The following is a 22,227-nucleotide window of genomic DNA, read 5'->3' as shown; positions in this document are numbered from 1 at the left end:
TATCATCTGGCTATATGATGGAATACCAGTAGGAGAGTAGCTTGTGCTGCCATTAGGGACTAGAATAGCACAACTTGTTAAATGTTTAGCCTAGTAAACATATGGTGGTCAAGGAGGATGGTGGTTTATTGCACACCTCGGAGTGGCCAGAGCTCTAATACAAATGGGGTATTCATTGTGGGAGAAGCAGTAAGAGGGACAGTAATGGGGGATGATTTTCAAGTAGTCTGGGTAAATACCACTGGGTATACCAAAAACCTTGTAATAGTGATTGTTGAGTATCTATGGACAAGGTTTGTATGAATTATTCCCAGACATTAATAAACTTTTAGCCTTTTATCTCCTTAGGAAAGTATGCAGTTTTGGTCTATAAATAAACCAAAAGAAGCATTTTGTGCAAAAACAATTTGTTGATCCAGTCAGAATTTAATTCAGTTGATACCTTAACATGCTCTCTGCCTGTGCTGCGTTCTTCTCAGTTACAGTACATTCTTCCCTGCAATCTCTGGGAACCGTAGAACCCATCCTTGCTATGTTATGATGAAGGCAGAACCTTGTACTCTTATTCCGTTTCCGTTGTGGAGATACAGAAAGGTGAGTGTTGTCAGCTTAGGACAGAATTGTGCTGGTAGAATTGCCAGGTAAAAAGAAGGGAAAACAGACAAAAACTGATGCAACCATCACATCTAAGACTGGTAAACCTTAAAGTGTTCCTAAACCCAGGACTCTGCATTCACTATATCTAGTCTCCCACAGTACACAGAACATGGAAATGCAATTATTTTAGTAAATATAAACTGCTAAATGCCGTTTCTCATCAGAAGTTAGAGCAGACTTGTAACTTCAGCAGAGCACTGGTTAAAGCTTGTAGGAGGAGTTTTCTTTCTTTCTTTCTTTCTTTCTGCTCTATAAGGATGCAAAACCCCTGACCTCTGTTTGGACAGTGCTGATTGGCCCAATACTGATCACATGCACTCTCCAAAGAAAAAAACCTCGCTAGTAATACATGCCAAACTGAGCATTTGCATGTGACCATGGATTCAGTCTGTCTTATCAGATGGACATCTGAACAAGAGGAGGGGCAGAGAAAACAGGATCAAACGGAATGTTTACACAATGCAGAGGATTAACCCCTTAGGTTCCATAGTGAGTATAACAAGCATGCTTTACTGCATATACAGACTGATTATACTGTTGTGGGCTTAGTAACACTTTCATGTATTACATATACAGGAGATGGGCAGAGACTGCAGACATGTTACAGGAGGTGGTTCGAGATTGGCCCCAGGTTCCCAGTGATGCTCAGTTTGAGCACCAGGACATTAGAGGGAACATGCCAAGACAAAGAAAGTTGGGAGCCATCTCTACTAATGCCAACTTTACTGATATCTTTATGGTCATGTGATGCTCTGAATCCTCTTCCTATTCTGTCTTCTCCCATCAGTGGGCATTCCTGGATGATGTAGAGAGCAGTGCACACATTATGATCATTGCTGCTCTCTGCATCAATTTCCTATTATTGCAGGGCGAGGCCATAATGTTCTGAACCCACAATCTTCCTTCGGGGCTATTCACATCAGTGACCAGTGAGTAGTAGCACATTCTGTGCATTGGTTTGTTGTGACACCATTCATTGTGAATGGCTTCCAAACACACCTTCCCAATGCTCCTGAATACACAGTAACTCACCACTATGACTGACACCTCATCAGCACCAGGATTGTTTTAAGAGACCACTTCGCTATTCCAAAGGTCTTGCTTCCTTTCTGGCCCCAGACCAGAAACATGTTGCTTCCTTACGAATAGAAATTTTGCAGCAATATGACATCATGGAGGCACACAGGACTATGGCATATTTCTAAAAAAAAAAAAAAAACCCACTAAAATCTCTCATATTCAAAGAGCTGAGTTGAACAGCTATTCCTCTACCATCAATGCAATTTCTTGGTATTTAAAGGATAAGTTCACCTTTTAGTGAAAAATAATAAATGCACTTTTTTTCTCAGGTACAAAAATGTTCAATTATTATTTTTGTCTTCAGGAGCCTGTAAAGCATTGCACCAGCGATCAGCAGATCACTGGTGCCATGCAGGTCTCCTGCACATCTGTCAGTAAATCTGCTTGCTCATACGGGATGTACGGGCAAGCAGATATACTGACAGGAAGAATCAATGAACCACCACAGCATTCCATAGCACCATGGTAGTTCATTGAGGACTGTAAGCTGGCAGCCACTAAGGCTGCCGGGACTTGTAGTTTCTCATTCACAGAATGCTGTCAATGAGTGAAGCAGCTGGGTGGGCAGAGCTCCACACGGTCATGTTTTTGTTTTAATTTGACAGCTAGCGTGGTGGGGGGGGGGGGGGGGGGGGGAGTCCCCCGTTAGCTGTCAAAGCGGGGAGCAGCGGGGGCGGTCGAATCGTAACATGTTACATATTACATCCTGAATATGGGTGTAACATGTTACGAAAAGCGAAAAAACAGGTGCACGTTGCAGTCTATGTTCCTGATGCCAGCCGGCTGTTTTCAGTTATTCTTCAGCCACTACAGTACATTCCTGTTTTGTGTAACGCTGTTTGCCTCTGACCCCCATTCCTATGATAAAAATTCCATCTGTAGCTTTTACATCTCTCTCCATTTTATGAATTCCAGGAATTTATTAGCTGCTGTGTCAGCTGCTTGTCATTTGTGCTACTCAGCTGTCTACTAGTATTTCAAAATCCCTTTCATGCCAGACTTCCAAGTATACATTCTTGGATATGCAGAAATTCAAATAAAAGACAAATGGCAGAAAAAAGTGTTTTACCTTCTGATTTCTGACAATGAAGCGATTTAGAGATGACATTTAAGAATATCAGCCATATGGACGAGATGCACACCAAGCCCATATTTGCAGAGGTACCTTCGGTAAAATCGCTAAGCTTTGAATTCCTTGTCATCCAAACAGTCTCCTACTGCTGGCCTTTATAATACTTTGGTTGATAAGATTTCAGTCAGATACTAAAGCTTTTTTTTTTTAATTCAGATGCTATTGTACTAACTTACATTTTTTGATGTTCCATCTTCGAAAATATCGTTTTTCTTCATGCTGAATGAGCTTGTCCTTTGACCACGGGCTCTCTCTTCCACTGCTAGGGAGGTTCCTTCTCCTTGTCATCTCGAGGAAAGATTCAGAGAAATAAAAGATTTAAAAAGTGAGTTTCAAAATGTATTAAGATAAAAAGTGTGATAAAACAAAACAAAGAATATTAGAAATCAAAACACTTATTATTAGAAATTAAAAAAAAAATCCCAAAGATTATAGTTCGCAATGTGTCTTTGTTAAAATGTAATATGCATTATTACTACTTTAACCCCTTCACGCCGAGGACTTGTCAAAGACTGTCTCCTGTCTTTTTTCACACGACACTTTGTTTTTGTGAATGGGTAGCGGTACCATGTACCCCATACTCATTCACATGGGGGGCGGGATCTAGGGGCCCCCTTGCTAAAGGGGGTTTCCAGATTCTGGTAAGCCCCCACCCGTAACCCCCACAACCACCTGCTAGGGTTGTGGGGAAGAGGCCTTTGTCCATATCACTTTTGAGGGGCCTTAGCCAATCTCCAACAGAAAGCTTGGCAAGGGGCTGGACTTCCTTAAAAGTGATGGAGCCTGCTCAGTAGCAGGAGAGTCAGGTGGAAGAAGGAGAGAGGAAGATGTGAGGTTGAGGTGGAAGGCTGCCAGGAGGCTTCGTGGGATGGGGCCTGCCTGCCACCCTGGAGCTGGAAAGGAGGAAAACTCAGGACTGATATGCCTGGTAGCAGCAACCATTCCACAAGCAGTACAGGAAAGGATCTGAGTGAGTACACTTGCACCTCCTGGGCGGATAGAGGAAGGAACACTCTGGTGGGATTCCAGATTAGCCCTCTGCTAGTGACTGGTATCCACTTAAAGAAAGAGGAGCCAAATCCCCTGCTCAGGAAGAAAGTCTCCAGATTGCTGGTTGTTGTCTAGTGTTGTCAACTAACAGTACAGGCAATTCAAATAGAGGTCTTCATTGTGTCTATTGCAATACTTTTCATAGCCAGTCAAAATGATGGGAAGCCCAGAGCTGCTGCCTTGTCTAAGCGTACCTACATTTTTCAGAAGGCTGAAGCTGTGGGAGAATCAGGGGCAGAAAGAGGAATTCCTTGAAGTGTATTTCCACTGTTCTCATTCACACAGCATACCTAAAAATGTATTAAAAATATATTTCTTACCTTTTAGCTAGGGTCGTTGGTTCAAATCCAAACCTGCATGTTCTCCCTGTGCTTCCGTGGGTTTCCTCTGGGTACTCAAGTTTCCTCCCACACTCCAAAGACATGCTGGTAGGTTAACCGGCTTCTGTCTAAATTGGGCCTAGTATATGTATGTATGTATGAATGTGAGTTAGGGATCTTTTATTATACGCTCCATGAGTGCAGGGACTGACGTGATTGTACACTATATACCTATAAAGCACTGCAGAAATTGTCAGCGCTATATAAGTACTTGTAATAAATAAAATAAATAAATAGATGTTTCTAAGGAGAAGGTGTCATTGCTGATCCTGAGAATGTTTGGACAGTCTCCGTGTTTTTGTCTCCATACAGACCAAAGCTGGCCTTTCACCTGTAGAATTTCATTTGAAAACTGTCATTATCAGAATGTTCATTTGATTATTTAAGAGTTAAAGGGGATGATTTGACAATCAGTTTCAACTGATGAGTGAGTGAAAAAAAAAGAACAAGGATGGAAATTTTTGGTTGAAACAAACATATCTAATCCTTGAATTGGCTCCTGGCCAAGAATAATTGTAACTAGCTTGAATATGCCACACACATGAACTTGTCAAATATTTCGATGACAATCAAGACATTGACATGGTACTCAGTGGCATCATTGAATAGTGGCACAAGCCATTTTTATACTTTCTCGGACAAACAAAATTCTCCAGATGTAAGGCCAGCATAAGCTATCGTTTTTAATACACAATGTGAAAGGACAGTTTCTACATGTTTAACCCTTTGTTAGGACAAACTGTGTTCAAATCTAGTTTACAGGTAATAATAAAGTACCGCAAATATGGCACAGACAGGGTTAATTATGTTAAACATTACTCCACACAACTAAGTTATGCTATGTTAATGCGAACATATAACAAATATAAATTAGGTGTTATCCCAATTTGGGATGACTTACACATAATAGGGATATGGGGAGCTGAGACAGGGGTCTCCCCACCTCTCTAAAGGGGGTTGTGTTCCATGGGCCCCCCACCCAAATTCACTCCCGTCACATATCTCCCCTTTCGGCAGGAGACTAACACAGGAGTAAATCCCAGACGGATGGACTTCGAAGTTAGTCTGTACTTCCAGTCCCCCAATGCCAGCACCCACACAGTACCCCAAACAAATTTTCCCACACAAATCATTACTCACCCAGCCAACCTCTGCCTCTCTCGTAGAACATACCTGCCACTGGGGAGAGGTACGGACTGGTCCTTCTCCCTGAAGTCCTCTCAGTCTCTGCAGAGAACACAGGGTGGCTTTGCCGACTCCATCATGCTGTGGGGGATCTGGGCTGACTGCCCAGCATCCCTGGGGTATCAAGGTGGGGACTATAGTTTCATCTACTTTGACTTGATGGTCATCCCCCAGTATTTGCGAAGTAAGGCTGACATCCTCTTGTTCCAATGCCAGACCCTTTTCTGGGGTTGTGTCAGTGGGGACCGAAGTCCCATTCACGGACTTTAGCTCAAGCTGCAGTTGTGAGGTGCTGATTGCATCCTCTTCCTGTAGCTCCTGTGGTGCTGATTGTTGTGGGCAGAGGTCAACCATGCCATGCCCTGATGCCAGCTCTTCTGCTGCAGGCATGCCGGCTGGTTCCTCCTCAGCAGAAAAGTCAATCAAATCCCCAGTCTCTGGAACTGGTGTCTGGGGATAGGGGTTCACCATCTCCTGTCCATGGAACCCAGAAGATGTTACCAGTGCTGGACAGAGGCTAGCAGAGCTCTGCCCTTTTGTCAGCACTTCAGGTTTGGGGACGGCAATCTATGGAATTTCCACTGCCGATTCTTGGGCATACTGCTGGACATGTTTTAGCAGTTGTCTGTATGCCCTTTCCAGATGCAGTTCTTTCTTCAGCAGGTATTCCAGATCTGGTTCAAGCTCTGAGACCCCTGTGAGACTGAACATAGCCTCCCTGTCTTCTCGCAACTCCCCCAGGGTAGGTTCTCCTTCATTGCCAAACACAAAATGATCTGTAAGGCTCTCCCACAGCAATCCAGGGCCACCAAAGTCATATCCCTCAGGAGAGCATTCTGTTGTCACCCCTAAATATTCCTGCTCTGCGTACCATTGCAGAGCCCGATATCTGTTGTCCAGCTCTATCTCCTGCTGGACCAGCCTGTGCAACTCAGTCAGCCATTGCTCCTGGGGTCACTCTCCCAGGAACGGCATCCATAACTTCCGATGGTCCCTGGCCCGTTTCCTTGGGGTTGGATAGCATTTGCCCTTGTCCATGCCAGCAAGCTGGAGGGCTCCTCTCCAAAGCACCTCCCAAATCCACTGCCTGAGCTCCAGGTACTGATCCGTAGACACAGTCCTGGGGTATGTTGCAAGAATGGTCTGCAGCAGCCCTGGGAACTCTAATGCCAGGTCCATATCTCCACTGGGGTGACCGACGTCTCCTTTCCTGATCTTGAATCCCAGTGGTGGTTTGGACGTGTTCACAGCTTGGAAGCACAATCTCACCGCTTGCCACCAATGTAACGGAACCAGACCCCGACGGCACTAGGGTATTCCCGTTAGACTCCCGCTTCCCTGTCCAAACACAGATCCACGGACACCACCGCTGACCAAACAGGACGAAACAGCACCAGAAAAACAGGAAATAGACTGCTTTATTTTAACACAGATACAAGATATGTACACATTCAAGGGAACAACCCACCTCCCTGCATGGACACAGGGCGGGGCAAACCAAATCTAGCAATCAGCAGACAACCCCATCAGGGGGAAGGACTGCCGGAAACACCCCCACCAAGCCAATACACATAGACACATACATCCCATAATAGTTTGCTCCCAAGCAAGACACACAATAGAACAATGGGATGCAGCTGCATGGCAGTGAACAATGAACAACCCCTACACCCCAATATTAGAACATTCCACCCTGTACCCCTAACAGGCACAGGGTGACTTACACATAATAGGGATATGGGGAGCTGAGACAGGGGTCTCCCCACCTCTCTAAAGGGGGCTGTGTTCCATGGGCCCCCCACCCAAAGTCACTCCCGTCACAGACAGTATGTTAAAAAACATAAATAATAATATAAAAAAATAAAATGTAAAAAACAATTTTGAAAAATTATAATTTTTGGTTATAAATTAATTTGGGTTATTTTTCTTTTACTAAAAAGATAGATGAATACATTTTGGCCAAAATTTTTGACGAAAGATTATTTATTTGCAAAATTTTGTAAGAAAACCACTTTTTTTCCAAATTTTTGGACTTTTGGTCATTTATAGAACAAAAAATAAAAATCCCAGTGGTCAATAAATACCACCAAAATAAAGTTTTATCTGTCTCAAAAAAATGCTAAAAAAGTTGTCATTCAAAGTGTGATAGCACTGAAAGCTTAAAATTGGCCTGGACAAGAAGGGGGTAAAAGTGTGCGGACCTGAAGTGGTTAAAAAAATACTGTTTCTACAGGAGTATTGCATTTTTTTCTCCTGCCTGTAGAAGCATCTCAATGTTATCCTATGTGTTCATGGATCAGGGGTGGACTGACAACTCATGGGCCCCCGGGCAATAGGGGATCATGGGGCACCTATGTCCTTGCCCACACTGAAAGCACACCCAAAAAAGCCTATAAAAAGGTACTAGGGGCATTTCATGGGGCCCCCTACTGACCTCGGGCCCTCGGGCAGTGCCCGAGTGCTCGAATGGTCTGTCCGCCCCTGTCATGGATATTAGGGCATTTTAGAGACATATTTCAAGAAGAGAGTTTAGAGCCAGAATAAAACCCAGGCAGAAAAACTCTAAACCCTCATAAGCGCTACATTTAGGAGCTTTCATTGTTTTCAAGTGTACATTGATTATAGTGAAAAACGAGCAGAGGGGGGTGTTTTGGAAAAATGCTTTTAAAAGCAAATGACCATAAACTCTCCTAAACTCTTGTGCAATATGAGCTCTATGAGCATTTTTATTGTGCCAGAGGTTCTGGCATTTTCTTCTATGGATGGAAACCACAGGGGGGAATAAATGAGGAACTAGGGACTTTAGGGTACCAAAATATATGAGAAAAAGTACTATAAAAAATATATCAATATTTTATTTACACAGAATGATGAAAAAAGCCTCCAAAAGCTAATATACCCCAACATATACATATTATATTAAAAGCATACAGGAGAAAAACGTTACATGCTGTGTATACAATATGGAGGTCATGTACCTGCATTGCTTCAATATAAGCAGAGAAAAACCCCAACATATTTCAACTTTTAAGTCTTCCTCATGGGGTTATCAATTATTTTGCCCTCAATCCCCTCATGTTTTGCATTGTATTGTTATTGTTCTGTCACATGTTCTGTCCCCCTTTGTAATGTACAGCGCTGAGCGAACTATCGGCACTTTATAAATACTGTATATTAATAATAATAATAATTTCTATGAAATCAAGCCTGAAATCAATACAAACAAAATAACATACAGAAAAAAACAATGCAGACACTGGGGGAGTAACATATCATTGATCCCTCCAATATGTCTTGTACAAAAGCTCTAAGGCACAGTGTGGCTAGATGTCTTCCAAGAAGACACTCCTCCAAACATCCACAGAAAGCACAAAGGATAGCTATGATCCTTCAGGGAATATATACAGTAAGATGCAGTCAGAAAAATACAGCAAAAGATGAAAAAATGCAACAATGCAAAAAACTAAAACCCTATATTATTATAATTATATAAATCTCTATATACAATCCCAATTCTATAAATGTCTCACTTTACCTTGATTGTATATATGGTATCTCACACAGCAGATGGAAGGGAATGGTGCGAAGCACACCACTCATACCCACATGGAAGAAAAATATATTTGAAATATATTTTAAAAATATTGCCATATATTTGAAATGCTACAATTTTGACCATATTCAATATATTTCGAAATACTTTTCAATCAATATATATATATATTTCAATAAATATAATAATTTATTATTAATATAATAAATATAATAATATATATTTATATTTATTAATATAATAAATATAATAATATATATTTATTATAATATAATTATATTATTTATATATAAATATATATAATTTATTTCAGGTACTTATATAACGCCATCAATTTATGCAGCGCTTTACATATATATTGTACATTCACATCAGTCCCTAACCCTCAAGGGGTGTACAATCTAAGGTCCCCAACTCACATTCATACATACATATACTAGGGACAATTTAGACAGGATCCAATTCACCTACCAGCATGTCTTTGGAGGGTGGGCAGAAACTGGAGTACCCGGAGGAAACCCACGCAGGCAGAGGGAGAACATGCAAACTCCAGGCAGGTGGTGCCTATGGCTGGGATTTGAACCCACGACCCTAGTACTGCCAGGTGGAAGTGCTAACCATTTATATACTGCATGTTGAAATGCGTTTTTATTTCAAAATATATGAAAAATATTTTTAAAAATACTTTTCAAATATACTGTATGTCTTTAAAAATACAAATCTACATTTTTGGAAATTTTAAAAATATATATTTATTGAATTATATTTTGAAATATATTGAATATGGCCAAAATTCTAGAATTTCAAATATATGGCAATATATTTGGGAAGAATATTTTTAAAATATATTTCAAATATATTTTTCTTCCATATGGGTAACATCAGGGTTTCAAAACGCTATGGATAATCTAAAATAAACGGAAACATAAACAATAAAGAAAAAAAATGGCATTTTCTTCTGCTCCTAGTGTGCATGGACACTAAAGCTGTTAGCTCTAAAACATACAGAAGCACTTAGTGGAAAACTATGCTCAGTTCTTTCACAATGCTTCACTCTAAGCCATAACTCTGCCTTCTCCTAGAGAATGAATTTGGGATTTTAATGCTCCCTTAGACCTGCACAGTCTGAAGCTCTGTCTCTGTGCTTTAGATACATCTCTATATGCTGTAACCTAATCCTTCACGTATTTCCTATGCACATGACTTACAGTTAGCATCTCCCTCTAGAAGGAAGAATGTACATAGCCTAAGTTAACCAACTGCCAATGGCGTGAAAAAAGCAACTGGCAGTTTAATCCAAACCAGACGCTATACTATGCACATTTATAATTAACCGCCAACTCTTCCAGTAAGAGCAGCAGATGCTGAGTATTACAGTTTTAAAATGTCAAGTATTTTCCCTTGGCTTTGTGATCTAGGATTTTGTTAGAAAGCAATCTGCCTCTGAAAAAAAAGCCTTTCTCCATGCAAGAAGCAGGCCCAGAGGTCAGCAGTGGAAAAGTATCTCATTTTCTGTTTGTGTTCTGCATGGTTACAGTATAAAACCTTTTCTTACTTTAACGAGAAGCAGTCATGAGTGGGCTTATGCAAACATTTAATTATTCTTTCTGGAATATGAGGACTTCCATACAACACAGTAAGATCTGCCCCTTGATTAGCTTTTCTTACTTTGGCTGAAGCAGATTCTCTGAGCTGAGAAAACTTGCAGGTCTGTTATATTTCTCAGCATTCCCCCCCAAAATGATGAGGACACTGAATTTTATACTTTCCCTGTCATGAGACCTTTTGTGCTGCACCTGCCTGGTGGGTCATTCTATGAGACATTGTTTGGAGTCATGGGGCAATCTGCAAAACAGGGGACTTCTTTACCAAAAGGGGGACACTTGCCAACTATGGACTGGTAGCCCAAAGAGCAATGTTCTGCAGTAAGCCATAGTAATCATATGCATTCTAAGGGCTCATGTACACTGCAGCTGGTAAACTCACGTTTAGGAGCTGTTCAGCCGTTTTTTTCAGCCATCCCTGAACTCACCCTAATGTTTTCCTATGTGTTCATGTACACAGCTTTGTTTACAGTCATTTACAGGCAGTTGAGTTTACAATCATTTTTTTGAACGCAACAAACTTGCATTCAGACGTCGATTTTATCTGCGGTTCAAACGCAAAATGCTTGTAAACGCGGCAAATCACATTTATAAGTGTTTGCAATTGAATTTTTTTTAACTCGTCCAGTTGCTGATGCTGTCCAGAGCCTTTTTTTCATCATGAAAATTGCATGCAAAGAGTTTTCAAGGTGCTCAGATGGACAAAACACTGAACACAGGATGTTCCTACCAAGCTTGTCACACAGTGTAATGACCAATTCACACCTCAGACCTCTCCCACCCTTGGAAACAAAAGATATGTTAATGTCCATTCACACCTCAAATTCCACATGCAGACCCCCTGCCAGGTGACCTTAATGACTCACTTCACCAGACACCTTTCCCACCCTTGGAAACAAAAGAAATGTTAATGAGCAACTCACACCTAATTATCTCAACACATACTGCTGTCTCTGCTTGTACTGTGTGTATTTCTCTGAAACAATCTGAAATGGTTAATAATTTACTTTTCAGTGAATTCTGGGCATTTGGGAGGTTCTCCTCTGCTTATCTTTAAAAAAACGCTTCTAAACGCAAACGCGCATAAACGCATTATGCAAACGCAGCTAAACAGACGTTTTTTAACCTACGTTTTCCAGCAGTCAGTTTCCATCATTCAGAAATGTCCCACGTACATGGGGCCTGACCATGCTCTCAAGATGCTTAGTTATTATGGGATAGAGCCAGTTGCCCTAGACAACACAAAAACTCTGCCGGAGGGAGATCAGTGTGTGCAAAGAGAGGAGCACTGTGTACATACAGACTATGTCACTTGCCGGCTCTGAATGCAATTGCCGGCTCCTTGGTTTTCTTTAGCACCGGAGAAGGAGCTGTCATTGGGCCCGCCACTGAAATCAATGACTATAGTAATGTAAATGAAAGAACTTGTGGAATGCATATAGTCTGCCAGCCTCTGTTCTTGTTAGCATTGAGAATATTGGGTTGCAGTGTTGAGGCATGCACCTTCCCCTTCTCCTGTACAAAGCAATCACATTATTCCCCCTAAGTAGGCTTGACAAAGAAGATGGTCCTTCGAAACACCAGGCCACGCCCATAGCTCTACCCGCAGGTGACGTCATCCTGGAGATTCCCTGCAATATACTGTACCTGGGTACACAGCTCTGATCTTTCCTCTATCTGACAGCACTGCTATCCAGGAATACAAGTGTGAATACAGAGAGGGGCCCATGCTGGGAGTGTTGAGTACCTACTTTTTTTCTATTTTAATTTTGTGAGTGGCCTCTTTGCATTTGATTTGAGCTTTAAAGTGTTACTAAACCCACAACAGTAAAATCAGTCTGTATATGCAGTAAAGCATGCTTGTTATACTCACTGTGGAACCTAAGGGGTTAATCTTCTGCATTGTGTAAAAAGGATGTTTGATCCTCACTTCTCTAGTCCTCTGCTTCTACTGTCCCCAATCCATCTGCTAATATTACAAAGCTCTAGGAGTAACTCTGCACATACTCAAATTGGTGTGTATTGCTAGAAAGCTTTTTTTCCTCTTTGGGAGGGTGCATGTGATCAGCACAGGGCCAATCAGCACTGTCCAGACAGCGGGTAAGGGGTTATGCAGCCTCATAGGATAGTCAGGCCAATGACCGTGGCCAGCAATCGAGACTCAGAAGCCAGCCGCTCGTAGATGTCAGCAGCCAGATGAGGAGCAGAGGGATGCTGCCTCGCTGTAAATGAGATGAGTTTAGTTCCGCTTTAAAGTGTTTCTAAACCCACAACAGTAAAATCAGTCTGTATATGCAGTAAAGTGTGCTGGTTATACTCACTGTTGAACTTAAGGGGTTAACCCTCTGCATTGTGTTAAAAGGATGTTGGATAATGTCTTCTCTGATCCTCCCCTTCTTCCACGTTCCCCATTTCATCTTTTTATAGAACAGAGCCTTGGGGACATGCTGCACATGCTCAATTTAGTGTGTAATGCTAGAGAGTTTTTTGTTTTTCTTGGCAGGGTGCATGTAATCAGAACAGGGCCAATCGGCATTGCCCAGACAGAGGGTCAGGGGTTATGCAATCTCATAGGGCAGTGAGAAGAGAATGAAAACTTCTCCTACAAGCTTTAACCAGTGCCCAGCCGGACACTGATAGAAGTCACAAGCCTGCTCTAACCAGGGGCGGACTGACCATTTGGAAACTCGGGCACTGCCCGAGGGCCCGGGGTCAGTAGGGGGCCCCATGAGATGCCCCTGGTACCTTTTGTCATAGGCTTTTTTGAGTTTGGCCAAGGACACAGGATCCCCTATTGCCCGGGGGCCCCATGAGTTGTCAGTCCGCCCCTGCCTCTAACTGCTGATGAGAAAAGGTATTTAGCAGTTTATATTTAATAAAATAATTGCACTTCCATGTTGTGTGTACTGTGGGAGACCAGATATAGTGAGTGCAGGGTCCTGGGTTTAGTAACACTTTAAAGCTTCTAACTCTACTGCGTTATGTGCATTCTTGCTTGTTTATTTGTACAAACATATGCAAGTTGCATAAACATGGTCTGTCCAGAGCAATGTCTCTGTGCCTCAATCACAAAACATGGCTGCATAGTATTGTCTATCTAAAAACTCTATGTAACCTGGACTGTAGCTGATACCTGCCGTGGAACCTTTTCCTTTGTTGCTGCTGTATTATCCTTCTGTAGTGTGGACAAGGTTAAACTGAATCTTCATTAATTCAGAAGTGCAGCAGTCATCTTTAAAGTGGTTGTAATGTTTGAAAGTTTTTTTGCCTTCATGCTTTCATTGCATAAAGGTAAAAAACCTTCAACATGCAGCTCCCCCTGCAGCCTCCCCTAATACTTACCTGAACCTGATCATGATCCAGCGATGTGCATGAGAGTGGCTACTCTCCTGGGTCTCTGCCTACTCATTGGCTCCTGCAGCTGACAATCACAGCCAGTGAGGAGGAAGCAGGGGTGCAGCCAAGCCCCGTTCTGTGTGTATTATGGACACTCAGAGCGCAGTTCGGGAATGAGCACGCACGAGTGCCCCCAGAGCAAGTAGCTTGCTACGGGGGGCACTAGGAGAAGAGGGGGAGCCAGAAGCACTGGCAGGGGACCCGAGAGGAGGAGGATTGGGACTGTTCTGTGCAAAATCATTGCACAGAGCAGTTAAGTATAACATGTTTGTTATTTTACAAAAAATTAAAGTGGAGCTCTAGTCAAAGCTACAAAAGATAAAAGTCAGCAGCTGCAAAAACGTTAGCTGTTGACTTTTAAAAAACAGTCATTCACCTGTCCCTTGATCCACAGTCTGTTTCACCGGCCATCTTCACTCCCCAGCATCTTAAGTGTGGGCACCTGGCTGTGACAGCTTGCGGCTTCACACACAGGTGCCCACTGCGCATGCGCGAGTAGCGCTGCGCCTTGTGAATGGTCCCTTAGTCTTCTGCGACCTCTAAGGTCAGGGCCGAGCATGTAAGCCCTTTACAAAATAATCTAGAGTTGGTGACTGGAGACAAAGAGAAGGCAAATGTATTAAATACCTTCTTCAGCTCTTTGTATACTGCTCTATGTGGGCACAACCCTAAGACTGGGTTCTGACATGTGCAGAAACAATCAAAAGATTTATGGAGAAGAACCAATATATCTTCTGAACAGAATGATTAGACAGAATACAAACTGAAGAGGTTGGAACCTTGTAAAGTGTGCAAAAACCTATAGCAGCAATCAGGCAGAACTAGCCCCATTGCACCACTCTAGAGCTGCTCCTACTTTAATCTCCAGACTTCAGGTGCAGGTTCAAAAAAGGTAGTCTTTGGGTGGATCGTGTGGGTGGAAACAATATGGCTGTGAACCTACTGTGGGTGACTTAATAAAGTGAAGAATACAGAATGGAGTACAGTTCTTATCAATGCAAGTTCAATCAGGAAGAACTATATTAATTGAACTGATGGATTGCTATACTTTTCACACCATCATTGGGTTTTTTTTATTATAATTCTGCATATGTACACTATATCTTGGTACTAGGAAGAAAAATGCTTAGTATTTATGGTGTGCTTTATAGTAAAAAAAAGTAATGACATAGGAATGCAAACCTCAACATAAACAAAACTGCCTATAATATTATTGTACAGTCAAAGTATTCAGTCTATTCATTTACTGACATTCAGCTGCGGTCATGAACCAGAAATGATGTAAACATTATATAACAGATATATACGCCGTTGCCAATCCAGTTTTGATGCATTCTTCTGGCTGCCCAAGAAAGCATGTTGATCTAATTGTGAGCCTTTCGGTTATAACTCTCTGAAGGGGGATTCTTTCACTGTTTTGAAGGGTTACATACGTGGTTTACAAGCATGTTAAGAAAAAATATGCCCCGCTTATGTAAACGTGTTCATTATGCATTGATCCTGTTCAGTGAGGCTTGTGCGGAGCATATCCTTTCTAATGGTTCTTGACAAGGGGGTGTGGGGGGAGGGGGTATTTGAGCTAGTCTGAGCCAAAGGAAATACAACATTTATGTAAGGATACCTGTAATATGTAACCTGCCATGCTAATTTAAGGGCTTCCATATCTTCACTGAGTGTGAACAGGTATGCAGGCCAGGAATTTTGACTTATATATTGAATGCTTGTACAGGGTTAGTAAATCCGAAGGTGTTGAAACCATTGGATCAGCATGACAGTTGGGCAAATAGCATTTTCAGAAGGAAAGAGTAGCAATGGCATCAATATACCTTTCTGTGCAAACAAAAACTAAAGGGAAGCAATATGTGGTAAAACAGGATGAGGTTGCAGTAGAATTTGAATTGAACCTGTGCTCCATTTTAGCCTGGATACACACTGATGCGGTGCAGAATTTGAAGCGTTTTCTGTGCAAACTCCACATTGCATCAGAATTGCACCTGTTCATGCGAACCGCTGCCAGTGTGTATGTTAACAATACCCCGAAATCGGTCCGCAAAACGCGGTGCAATATGCAGAATCGGATCGCATGGGTATGAATACCCATGCGATCCAATTCTAGTGCAGACCCAAAAAAGGGTCCTGCACCTTTCTGGTGCGGATGCAGTGCGATTGAAGCTATACAAAATGTATGGCTCCAATCACACCGCACACAATTTGCATGTGATTTGCACAGGAGTGGGGTGCGGTTCCTGTGCGAATCACATGCAATATACCGCACTGCATATATATGTGATCCTAGCCTTAAAGTTTGGAAGTAAAAGTCCTGCTTAACCCCTTGCCTACCAGGAACTTTCACCCCCTTCCTGCGCAGACCAATTTTCAGCTTTCAGCGCTGTCGCACTTTGAATGACAATTGTACCCATATGAAGTTTTAATAATTTTTTTCACACAAATAGAGATTTCTTTTGGTGGTATTTAATCGCCGCTGGGTGTTGTATTTTTTGAGCTATAAACAAAAAAAGAGCAAAAAATTAAAAAAAAAGTTTTTCTTTGTTTTTATTATAAAAATTAGCAAACAGGTCATTTTTCTCCTTCACTTATGTGCGTTCATGAGGCTGCACTGATAGGCAGCACTGATATGCAACAATGATGGGTACTGATAGATGGCACTGATGGGCAGCACTGATGGGGGTACTGCTGGGTGGCACTACTTGGCACTGATGGGCACAGGTGGGTGGCACTGATGGGCACAGGTGGGTGGCACTGATGGGTACTGATCATCAGTGCCTTGATGATCTGTGCCAATCCGTCCTCTGACAATTGCCGGTTATCGGCAGCACTTTGCTGATAACAGGCAACTGCATTTACTGGTGATCTACTGTGTCATTGGACACAGCTGATAACGTGGTAAAAGGCCACTGTGATTGGCCTTTTACCACATCACGTGATCAGCTGTGTCTATAGGACACAGCAATCATGGAGATCACTGGGTGCGTGTGGGGGGGGGGTGCGTTCTAGGAGGACATCATCTGACGCCCTCCCAGAACTGGACAACCATGCTGTAGCCATCATTTGGCTATAGGCTATAGCGCAGTTGGCATGTGGTTAATAGTAGACGCTCTGAGATAACCAATGCTAATTGTACTATCCAGCAAAGCTTCTTCTGAGCCCCTATCTGATTTTGTTTTATTTGATAGTGGAGACCAAATTTTTCCGATTGCATGGATAAACCAGATTCAGGTTCAATCAAACTGCCTCTTTGGCCAGTGAAGGCACCCACACTGGACTGGGGGGTGGCAATTGGTGGAGCTTAGTCATCAAGGCAGGAGCCTACAGGACGTCAAAGGATGAGTTCATCTTTATACAAAAAATAATAAATGCACATTCTTTTGCAGGAAAAAAGATGTGCATTAATTATTTTTTGTTGCAGGAGCCTGTAAACCATTGCCTCAACGATCAGCAAATCACTGGTGCCATGCAGGACTCTTGCAGATCTGTCAGTATATCTATCTGCCCATACGGGATGTAAAGAGTTAAATGAAATATCATTTGGGACAGTTTAATAAGTTTGAAAAATGGTAACAGTGTGATGACTTCTAACAAAGATCACCCCCACCCCCTACACATTGCGCACCTGTGAAGGCACGTTATACAGAGCTGTGTGAATGGGTCCCAACTGGTTGTTAGCGGTGATCCTAAAACCAGCATAATAAATTCAATTGTTCATTAGGAGCTCCAAGATTCTGTTCTCATATTCTGGGTCCCTGGTACAGAAAGACGTGAGCACAATGTTACAGAGCAGCACGTGTTGTTCTGTAGACTCCAGCCTTCACTCCCCCACCCCATTCAGACAGTAACACAGCACATTCTGTCGTCTCGGCCTTCGCCAAACACTAGCTGTTCAAGGTACAAAGTCATGTCTGTCCTTCAGTCTTCATGTAAAATCACATGTGACCTTCAAGTGAACGGGCGAGACGATTACATTTCCTGCTGCACAAAAAAACAAAAACTGCTTCCCACAATGAAAACTTTCACCATATCCCTGAAACCAAAACAGCTTTTTACAGTAGACGCCAGATTGATTTCACTCCGAGTGGACGCTTTCTTCTTTTTTTTGTATCAAAATCAAGGCGGTAGACTATTGAAAGATTGGAGCTAGAAATCCTGGAATGGTAACATGAATGCTTGCATACAATAGGTCTGATTGTCTAGGATGAGTGTACACACATGCATTCATTGGCTCTTCCAGTCATTTGACTGGCCTGGTATGTTAACATTATTATTATATAGGATTTATATAGTGCCAACGGTTTGAATATCACTTTACAATCTAAAGGAGACAGTACAGTTACAATAGAAGATGGTTAAGAGGGCCCTGCTCATAAGAGCTTACAATCTAATGAAGCTTATCATTTACATCCACAAAATCAAGGGTATTAATATATATTCCTTGTGAAACGTAACGTGAAGTTATCATAAAGAGAAAACAAAGCACGTGGCAGGACTGCAAGCATCAGCCCTAAAGCCGTTACAATCTGATTGTACAATTTCCTTTACATCTCCCAACAGCCAAGTAGTGCAAGGACCTTTCTGATTAGATACAAATTGATTGGATAGTTTAGGTAGGTCCTCAATATACATAGTTTTGGTAAATCTAAGGCCTGGTTCACACCTATGTGTTTTTTACTGCATTTTGCAGAAACGCACTACAGTCCATTCAACATGGTTTCCTATGGGACACGTTCACATCTATGAGTTTTTCAGGTGCTGCGGTTTTGGAAACGATCAGGGACTTCTTTTTTTTTATATCCGAAACATGGTGCAATTTTGGTTCAATAGACTTCAATGGAACTTTATTGACTTTGCAGGACTGCAAGCACTCAGCCCTAAAGCCGCTGCAATCTGATTGTACAATTTCTTTTACACCTACCAAATGCATTTAGGCATCTAGATGTGGTGGAGACGACTTGCTGAAGTTCAAACCGAGCATCAGAATGGGGCAGAAAGGGGATTTAAGTGACTATGAACATGGCATGGTTGTTGGTGCCAGAAGGGCTGGTCTGAGTTTTCAAAAACTGCTGATCTACTGGGATTTTCACGCACAACCATATCTAGGGTTAACAGAGAATGGTCCAAAAAAGAGAAAATATCCAGTGAGCAGCAGTTGTGTGGACAAAAATGCCTTGCTGATGTCAGAGGCCAGAGGAGAATGGGCAGACTGGTTCGAAATGATAGAAAGGCAACAGTAAGTCATGTCATTATGGACCAAAATCTCAGAGGAATGTTTCCAACACCTTGTTGAATATATGCCATGCAGAATTGTGGCAGTTCTGAAGTCAATAGGGGGGTCCAACCTGGCACTAGCAAGGTGTACCTAATAAAGTGGCCGGTGAGTGTAGATTTGCACACTGCTTGTCCTTAGACGCTAGGCTTCTTCATTTGATGTTAATGAGGGGGAACTCTGTCTGTCTATTGGGACAGATTCATTAAATTTGTTAAAAAATTCTAGTAGTCAGCCATAAGGCCTTTTACTAAGAAACATCTTAAAAAGGTAAGACATTTTTTAATAGGGTTTTCTCAATTCGACTGCAGAAGTGGAAATACACCTTAGGGCCTGGGATGTGTATTTTCAAATCTATCTATCTATCTATACTATAGATCATGCGAGTTTAACACAAAGTTTTCCAGGCATTGAAGCAGATTGCGTTAGGGCAGTCTATTCTTTATGAATGAGCCTTAAGCCCTGGTTCACACTGATACGGTGAGGGAAACGACACCCCAAAACCCAGGGAAAGGAAAACCAGACTGCAAAACGCAGTGCGATTACCAGAATTCACACTGCATGGTTCTGAACAGCCATGGAATGTGAATCAGGTGTGGGGGAAAAAAAAAAAAAAAGAAAAGTTTTTTAAAGCTGTACCTAATATTTGTATTTAGGAATAGGAATGGTGCCCACTAAATGTTAGATTTTTTTTTTCTTGTAGGCCTAAAGTCCGTGGCTAAAACAAAAAAAATCTTCCATACTGGGTAGATTTTCCATTCAATGGAACTGCAACTCCCAGGATAAGGTTTAGAATTTATTTACCAAAGTTAAAGTGTTAACAAAGGCTTATAATTTTTTCTTACCTTAATGCTTTCACAGTATTAAAACCCAACTCTTGGCAAAAGAAAATTTGCCCATGCAGTGGGCTTTGCCTGCACTACATAGATCAAATATTTGTTTTGTCTAGGGGTGAGAAGAAAGCTTACACTCAACCGATCCTTTCTTCCATTGGAAAGAGGTGCTCCCCTAGGGTCCAGCAATGAACTGTTCTTGGTCTATGGAGCCTGCTCTGGACTACACAAAACCATTGAAGCGTGGAGGTGCCAGATCGGTCTTGTGCTGTAAGGATCGGAGGATTAGGTAAGTAGATCTTCTTTCTTCTCTGCCCTAAATAAAAACAAGCAGTTAACCTGTGCAGTGCGGGCACAGCTCCACTGCATGGAAAAACTGTTTGTTTTTTGCCCGGAGATGGGCTTTAAGGAAAAAAAAAAAGCCCCAGTTCATGTGCTAACCCCTTTCCACCATCCCTAATCACTTACCTGCTGTCCTTATCACAGCCGCTAGCTCCAGGATCAATCAGTCCCTGAACCTCTGCTGTCAGATGATTTGCTGGGGGGGAGGAGGGAGTAGGGGTGTGGCTATCCCAGTGCTGTGTTTGTCTGTAGACACACAGTTCCTGAACAGGAGCATGCATGGGTGTCTCCTTAGCCCCTGGCCAGCAAAAGGAGGCACCCACAAACAGGATGGAGGGAGCAGAAGCTTTGGGCTTCCCAGGACAAAATAAAGGGGCATTTGTAATTACCTAATTCAAAAAAACTTTACCATCACTGCAAGGCTAGATGCATCCACTTTGATGCAGTCACTCTGGCTAGTCAGCCATGGCTACGGGCTGTAAGAATACAATATTCGAACAAGAGAAATCTATTCTTGTATAGCAAGCCTTCGTGTGAGCATGATAGATTAAAAAGGTTCCGCCACTCTCCCCATGAAGGGAAAAATGGCAGAGCCACTTCCACTGACCTTCTGTGCTCCTACACCACTCTGTTCCCAGGCAGTCCTAACTGTGTAAAAACTCTAGATCGGATGGTGTCAGAACCTGCACAAAGTTGATGATCTCAGCCCCTTCCTCATGGGACCATGCAAACATTACCCACACATACCAGAAGGAATCTGGTATATCATCAGAACCTACTGATCAATGGACTGTTGGTAAGGTAAATATACTGTATATAGTTTACAGGTGGGCTTTCACAAAATCGTCACTTTGCTGTAAATGAGCATTTATATATAGAGCATAATCCATGCAGGAACGTGCCAGCGGTGCGGTTTATAACAACTAGCATACGAATCACATCAGTCATACTTCTCATTTTGTCAGGCTTTAGCCTGGGTTCACACTGATGTGGTGCGGAATTCGCACTGGTTTTGGTGCGAATTCCACATCGCATCACAATCGCACCCCATTCATGCAAACCACTGCGGGTATGTATGTTAACACCCAGAAATCGGTCCACAAAATGCAGCGCGATGAGCAGAATTGGATCATATGGGTGTGAATACCCATGTGTCCAATTCTACTGTGGACCAAAAAAGGGTCCTGCATCTTTTTGGTGCGGATGTGGTGCAATTTGAGCCAGACAAAACCTATGGCTCAAATCGCACCGCACAGAATTCACGTGATTTGCGCAGGAATGCTGTGCGATTCCTGTGCGAATCACACGCAGTATGCCGCAGCGCACAAGGGTGATCCCAGGCTTAAAGTGAAAAAGTAAGATGAAAGCCTTTCTGTAGAGGCTGTTTTCCTGGAAAAGAGCAAAATCCAGCAGATGTGTGCAGCCTGAACTCCCTCTGCAATCAAAGGAAACCTGCAAAACCGTTTATTTTAAAAAGTAGAAAAAAAAATTTTGACAGAGCAAATTATGTGTCTATCAGCAGTTCCCAACAGACTTGTATTTCATTTTCAGCTGAGTCATTGTAGTAAGTTAGGAGAGCTTTTCTTTCAAATTTTAAAGGGGGTTTACCTTTACAGACTTTTACTCTTTGACCAGTTTTTCATAGGCATAGGTTTCTTGGATTTTTCCCACTTTACAGTGTTACAACCTGGAATTTAAAAGGGTTTCACAGTGTTTTTTACCATTTGATCACACAAC

The sequence above is a fragment of the Staurois parvus genome, unplaced genomic scaffold (genome assembly GCF_062004578.1).
Source record: "Staurois parvus isolate SC_StPar_1 unplaced genomic scaffold, SC_StPar_1.0 ptg000303l, whole genome shotgun sequence".
In the NCBI taxonomy this organism is placed as follows: Eukaryota; Metazoa; Chordata; class Amphibia; order Anura; family Ranidae; genus Staurois; species Staurois parvus.
The sequence above is the reverse complement of the archived record's forward strand: the minus strand, read 5'-3'. Positions refer to the sequence as shown.